Source organism: Ochotona princeps, chromosome 1 (genome assembly GCF_030435755.1).
Source record: "Ochotona princeps isolate mOchPri1 chromosome 1, mOchPri1.hap1, whole genome shotgun sequence".
Classification (NCBI taxonomy): Eukaryota; Metazoa; Chordata; class Mammalia; order Lagomorpha; family Ochotonidae; genus Ochotona; species Ochotona princeps.
This window is the reverse complement of record NC_080832.1, coordinates 2,976,880-2,984,241: the sequence shown is the minus strand read 5'-3', so window position 1 is coordinate 2,984,241 and position 7,362 is coordinate 2,976,880. Positions and strand designations below refer to the sequence as shown.

The following is a 7,362-nucleotide window of genomic DNA, read 5'->3' as shown; positions in this document are numbered from 1 at the left end:
CATAGCAGCACAATCAGTAATTGCAAAAACATGGAAGCAGCCAAAATGCCCATCAACAGAGGATTGGATAAGAAAGCTATGGTTCATCTACTCCATGGAATACTACTCAGCTATTAAAAAAAAACAAAATGCAGTTCTTTGTGGCCAAATGGGCCAAACTGTAAACCATAATGCTTAAGGAAATGAGCCAATCCCAAAAGGTTAAATACCACATGTTCGCCTTAATTTAAGATGATATGATGTTATGTATAACATGTTATGTTATGAATGGTATATGTTGTGTATAAACTAAAATTGAAATGTCAATGAGGTGGTCACAGAAGGTGGCTAGGACTCGCATTTACTTGTAACATATTGGTTACTCATTACTATGTCAATTAATTCCATAATGATGTAAATTTTTGCTGATGGTATGTTGGAGCTTTTAATTGACTGGGATGGTACTCTGCTGGCTCTGTCTTCAGACCAGAGAGGGTATACCTAAGAAGCCGTTGAACTTGACTGGACAATAAGATGCTGGACTGTATGTTTGGTATATGCTTGCAATGGGGGAATCTCAACTGAATTTGAGCTGTGGTTATGCAACAAGGTGGAGGAATCCACCATGGTGGGAGGGTTTGGGGAGGGGTGGGGAGAACCCAAGTACCTATGAAACTGTGTCACATAATACAATGTAATTAATGAATTAAAAATAATAAATAATTTTTAAAAAAATACAAAGCTTTATCATTGATTTCCCTATCATTTTTAGAACTCTCTATTTACTTCTTCCATCCTCTCTAAGAGGAATATTGGTATTTCCTCCCTCTGTAGTCCAAAATTGCTGTACCAGCTGTGTGTTTTACTCATCAGGACACTGATTAGTGCTTTAATATCCTTCACTGTGAGCTTCTTTAGTCAGGACTTCAAATACAACATCTGTAAGTTAAGAAATCAAAATAAAACGGAAGAGTGAGCTGTGTTTAAATTGATTCCTGAATCTGTAACAACTAAAAACCATGGCAACCCCACAGTGTCAGGGACATTGTAGTGGTTGAAGGCATTCTCAGTTGCAACTGACACTTTGTGGAAAGGGTGGAGATAAATTATTCCACTTTCTGACTCTGCACCAAACTTTAGAAAGTCCCCAAAGTAGAAGAAGCAAGGTGGAAGGAGGGAAACAGTGAGTGTGGAAAAGATCTGCTAATGAAGTGAAGATTGAAAACCGTTGAACAGTCAGTGGCTCCAACGGGATAGACTGCTTATGCCAATGTTGTTTGCCATAGGATGTTACCGAAACAAAAAGTCGGGACTGCTATCACAGGACACTAAATATTTTATGCCTCATTGCTAGTCGCTTTCAAACACATTCCTCTGAATAATTTTATGTCGCTTAGAGTGGAAATACCACCTTGCACTACCTCTCTGCAAGGATTCTTTTCACTTTTAGTGTAAACACTGGAAGCATGTTTTAATGTGATGCATGATCATAGGTTAGGAAAGATAACATGTAATGAATGATCTGGTTGGTGTGTGCATGAGGAATATTTTAAAATTAAGTGCACTTTGAATGTTAGACAAACTGCAGTTTCATTAATGTGGATAATGTGAGCCAGGCCATTCACATTTTAGTATGCTGGGCTCATGCATTCAAATCTTAATGTGGTCTGGCTCCGTAGTTTTCATTAAATTGCTGCCTCTTGGCAGGAACCCAGACAAACAGGGAGCTTGCGTGGTTCTGTGTGACTTTCTGTGGGAAGCTTCCATAAAGGGCTGCAGGACTGTGAATAAGCCTTTTGGAAGAAATATGAAGCTCCCATTGTGCTGAAACAAGAAAGGAGGCCAGTGGTGGAGTGTGGCTTGCTCTAGCTTTGCCAAATTATGGGGGGGCAGAATTCATGGGGCCGATTGGAAAACCCAGCTGCATCTTTCTAATCTAAATATATATGTGAATTAAAGAGTTCAGTTTTTATTTTTTTTAAATTGGAATACAATTACAGCTGCACTAAGACGGTGATTAGAAATATTTTTTTAAACCTGTATACGGTGTGAAAATGGCCTATTGTGAGATATGGGAGATAAAATAAACTTCATCGGATCTTTGCCAAAAGTTCAAATAAAAGAAAGCTTTCTGAGTTAGACTAGAAGCCTCAGATGGTGTCAAGGTCTGATTGCATCTGGCAGGCTCCTGTGTCCGTTCACATCATCCACCCCTCTTTTCTAAATGAATGTACAATGTGCTGTACCCAGAGCTCAGCTTCTCCGCCAGCCCTCTGTAGCACACACAGCTAGCCTGGAGTTGATGGGACGCTCAGCCTCACTGCAGGACTGTGTGCTCAGCATGTCTCTCTGCCGCTTCAGTCACACCTGGTTCAGCACCATTTCATGGATTTAGGAAAAAACTGAATTCACATGGTTCTCTCACATGGGAACTGCAGATCCTTGGCCACCACACACTCCATCCCACAGCAGGGCCTGTCCATCTGCCATCCTGGATGCGTACAACCAGGGCCTTCTCGCTGCACACACGCACGGGCAGTGCTAACTCTGAACGAAGCATCTGTCCTTTGTCCAGCGTTTGCATCTCTGAAGTTCACTTTCTCGATACCTCTGAAATGAGAACTTACTCTACCCGTAAGAGCTGAATGAGGTGTCTAAGTGTTTAACATTGTTAAAAACTGCACAAGTTAATACAGTCATTTTAAAGGCATAGTGTTTATCTTCCAAATACTTAACTGCCACGGGTGTGAGTAAATCATACCTGGTGCTTCTTTGACTGAACGTACTTTAGTAGAAGCACAAAACACCACTGGTTGTAGGTAATCAACGCATTCAGTTGGACCAAATTCTGGTTTATTCATTACAAGACTCAGAAACCAGTGCTTTAGTCACCCAAACATTCCTCAACCTCACACACTGCTGGAGACACTAATCCTGTTGACTTCAGACCTGGTAGAGAATTGGAAAATTTCAGAAAAAAATCTTGACAACTCCTTTCATGACTTCAACTACAGCTCAGGCCTACAAGAAATCAAAGACACAGCATTGGAGTTCTGGGTGGGGAGTTCCTTTGCCACACTAGTGTGCAACCATCACTGTAGTTGTGCCTGGTGTTTACCTTAACACATTGCCAAGAGAACGCACATAGAGAGGCACAGTCATCAGAGACCAGCGAGGTTAACGTCCCAGGAATTGATCCTCACAGACACCACTCCAGGTGTCAGGGCAGCATACGATGGCAGCCATTCTTAGCTAAGTTCTAAAGTCTGCACACTGGCCTTATGACAAGGCATAGGGGCCTGGCTGAATGGTGAGTGATTGCAAAGCCCATTCAGGGACAGCAGGTTGACAGTCCACATTTACAATATCAATATTAGCAATAATGAATCTGAACTGTGGTTCTGGGTCTTTGCTTCAGAGCTGCAGAATTTTTCTGATGCTCTGCTGTTTTAAAAGGGCAGAAGTGTCATTATCATTTTTCACTTACAACTGGGTCTATGAGATACATAAAATAGGTTCCTTTTATATAAATTTAAAAAGTAAAACATCTTTTTTAGAAAGAAAAGAAAAAACATTAGGAATTCTCCTAAAATGTTATCAAGTATTTTAGGACTGAAACCCCTTGGGTTCCACAGAACCCACCAGCAACCCTGCTCCTGGTTAAAGTCAGGCTTGCTATTCCAAATAGAGCTTTGTGCCAGAATCCTAACTCCCCTGAGAGCCAACTGCTAGACCTCACATGTCTGTAAATACATCCCATAAGGCCTTCTAAAGAAATTCCATCATACCAGTCACTACTTTTCATTTGTATTTATTAATTTCATAATATTCTGTAACTTGTAGAGGCATTTCAACAATTATTTCTTTTTTATTTATTATTTTTAATTCATTAATTACATTGTATTATGTGACACAGTTTCATAGGTACTTGGGTTCTCCCCACCCCTCCCCAAACCCTCCCACCATGGTGGATTCCTCCACCTTGTTGCATAACCACAGCTCAAATTCAGTTGAGATTCCCCCATTGCAAGCATATACCAAACATACAGTCCAGCATCTTATTGTCCAGTCAAGTTCAACGGCTTCTTAGGTATACCCTTTCTGGTCTGAAGACAGAGCCAGCAGAGTACCATCCCAGTCAATTAAAAGCTCCAACGTACCATCAGCAAAAATTTATATCATTATGGAATTAATTGACATAGTAATGAGTAACCAATATGTTACAAGTAAATGCGAGTTCTTAACCACTTTCTGTGACCACCTCATCGACATTTCAATTTTAGTTTATACACAACATATAACATACATAACATAGCATGTTATACATAACATCATATCATCTTAAATTAAGGCGAACATGTGGTATTTAAAGCATTATGGTTTCCAGTTTGGCCCATTTGGCCACAAAATCAACATTCCATATGATCCAGCAATAGCACTCCTAGGAATATATCCAGAACACTTGTTTTATGAGAAACCAACATGCACTCCTATGTTCATAGCAGCACAATCAGTAATTGCAAAAACATGGAAGCAGCCAAAATGCCCATCAGCAGAGGACTGGATAAGAAAGCTATGGTTCATCTACTCCGTGGAATACTACCCAGCTATTAAAAAAATCAACAATTATTTCTTAAGAGTTCACATTAACTTCAAAAGATGAGTGGGACAGAACTAGGGGATACATGAAATGGGTGAAGTATCTTAGATAACTTGCTTTGCAATTCGCCAGAGCTCTGAACATAATTTCTTACTTTTAAAGATTATGAGTTCCAAACCTTCTTCTCTTTGCAAAACTTCTCTTACACTTCACCTTGTCCACCATCCCAACGCCAGACTCCCAGGAGCAACTAACAGCTTCCCTTTCTTGAGACCTTGCGAATGCAGTGCTGTGTAAGGGATACAGAGTATCCTGGGAATATTTGGGCAGCCGGGAACTTGGCTGCTTGCTCAGCCCCTTCTTGCCACTTCCTGTTCTAGATCTCCCTGTGTAAGCACTCCACAGCTTCACTCATTCCCAAGTCCCTTTCCAAGGCTTGTGCACCTGAAGTGCACATGGTCAAGTTCTAAAATGATCAAGCATTAGAGGTTAACACAGCAGAAACAAAGCTTGCTAAGAGGTTAAAGAAAGGTACTGCAGGATTCCTCACATGTTCAAAGAATCAGACAAGTGAAGTTGGAGTTTGCAGACTTCAAAAGGAGATGGATCTTTCAAATCTCAAAACTTACTATGAAGACCTAGAAATGCCATTTCTGTTGAAATGGGAAAAAAACCCTAATTGATGTAGAACATCATTTACACAGTCTGAAACTGAGACTTAAATTTCCTTGAAATTAGGAAAAAATGAAGTCCAATATAAAAGGAAAAGATATTATTGTAAAATAAGGACAAGAAAACAAAACTGTCATTATTTGCATAGGAAATATTTCTGCATTTAGAAATTGCAGCTAAAGTGGGGAAATTCGTATCTGAATTGAGCACTGTTACCAGAGCCTTGTTCAACGTAATAATTGGCAAATACATACAATCAAGCTGCAGCTCTAAATGACAGACAATTTAAATAAATATGATAAGATCAATTCATCAGTACAATTTCACAATGAACACAGAATGTACATATCTTTCACTCCAAAATTTACAAGACATTGTTCAGAATACTTGAAACATAGAAGAATTAAAATGAGAAATTCAAATGACTGAAACAAGTTAGCATGTAGCATCGCCAGTGCCAGCAAATAGACAGCTTAAGGAGACAGGCAGATTGAGAAGGGCTGCATCCTGATGATGGGTGGCACAAGGCAGGGAGGTGTCTTCCGGCTCTTTGTGTTCCTGGATGACATTCTTTATTGAATGTGGAAAACTATAATGTGTGCGTAGAAGCTCGATGTGTTGGCCACACTTGTCAGAAGTCTGCCCAGACAGAGAACCTGAGAGATGCCAGAAGGTTTTTAATTTTTCAATGAGAGATAAAAGGGCATGTACATGTAAGTGAATTTGAAGCATACTAAATGCAGCAATGATAAGCAGAACAGCACCTGAGGAACACTTGTTGAACTTCCACTGCTTATGGAGAGAACCAGGATCCCCACATGTGTTCCTCCAGGTACTGGCCCACCGTCAGTCTTCCAGAAGTGAAAAACAAAACAAAACAAAACAAAACATCGCCTCCGTAGCATTCCATTTCTTCCAGTGAGCCACAAGCGTTTCTTTGTTATTACTTGACAGACCTTTCCCACAGTCACAGTAATATCCTCTGTGGGAAAATGTTTCCATTTTGTTGAGTAAATATCAAGGTGTGGGATTATTGATCAAAGCAAGTTGTGTCCATGTGAATTGATGCAGCCAAACGTTCCTGATCTGTACTCATTTTAAATGCTCGGAGAAATATGTAGGGGTGTCCTATTATAATTTCAAAGTGCATTTCCCCAGTGAACAATAAAGTGCGTTTTCATGTGTCTGTGGTCATTGTGCGTATCTTCTGAAGTGAAAGGGCCTTCTCACCTCTCTACTGAGAAGGCTGGTTTTTCAGACTTCTTTTGGGTGTTACAATCCTGGCTGCACATCATGTGACCATGGAAAATCATGACTTCATAAACGTTCCATAACCCTGAGTTAGCTGCCTTTCCACACACCTGTGAACAGTTCCATGATGGAGCCATGTAAGACTCACTCTCTCCAAGCATACGATTCTAGCTTTATTATTACCTTGGGCCTCTGCATTTCCACCAAAAAATGCTCCCATCTGCTGCTCAGAGTCCACGTGCTACAGAAGTCAAAATTCTGGGATTACTTTTGGTGTTTCTTTGGAACTGCAGCACATTTTGAAGACAAGCTTACCTTTGCAACAGTAACTCTTTTAATGGAATAGTTCTGTTGTTGTTGTTGTTATTGTTGTTGTTATTATTATTATTATTATTATTATTATTTTGGCCAGGGGAGCGTGAGAACACCTTCCCCTACCACCAAAGATCACGCAGTTGAGGTTCCCACATGTGGGGAAGTCGCAGGGGTCAGTACCCCCACATTGCAACTGATAAACCTTGCCCTGGAGAAACCACCTTTGTGATCATAGCATCACTCCTTCCAAATAGATATCTGTAAAAGTTTATACTTAAAGAAAAACCCCCAACCATTGTTCCGGTGCCACACATTTCCCTGCTGCCTCTGTCATGGATCACAACAGAAACCAGTCACTACTTTTGTGTAAATGTTCAATGTTCCTTCCTCAATCACTGTATCTTTGCTGTTCTGTCACTTTAATGTTCCTAAATGTTTCCTCTGCAGTTATCTTGCCTATATTTTATCTGAAAATATAAGCGCATTTATAGTTATTCATGAACATTTATGGTCATTAAATAGTCAGTTATTCTGTTGCATTCTAT

General features: G+C 40.1%; 1 non-coding gene across 1 annotated transcript; it reads right to left on the bottom strand.

The window, feature by feature from the left end:
- Positions 1 to 6,911: 6,911 nt before the first annotated feature.
- Positions 6,912 to 7,075, bottom strand: LOC118758302 (U1 spliceosomal RNA). Its single transcript, XR_004995632.2, has one exon. It is a non-coding gene; the product is annotated as a U1 spliceosomal RNA (small nuclear RNA).
- Between the last annotated feature and the right edge of the window lie 287 nt (positions 7,076 to 7,362).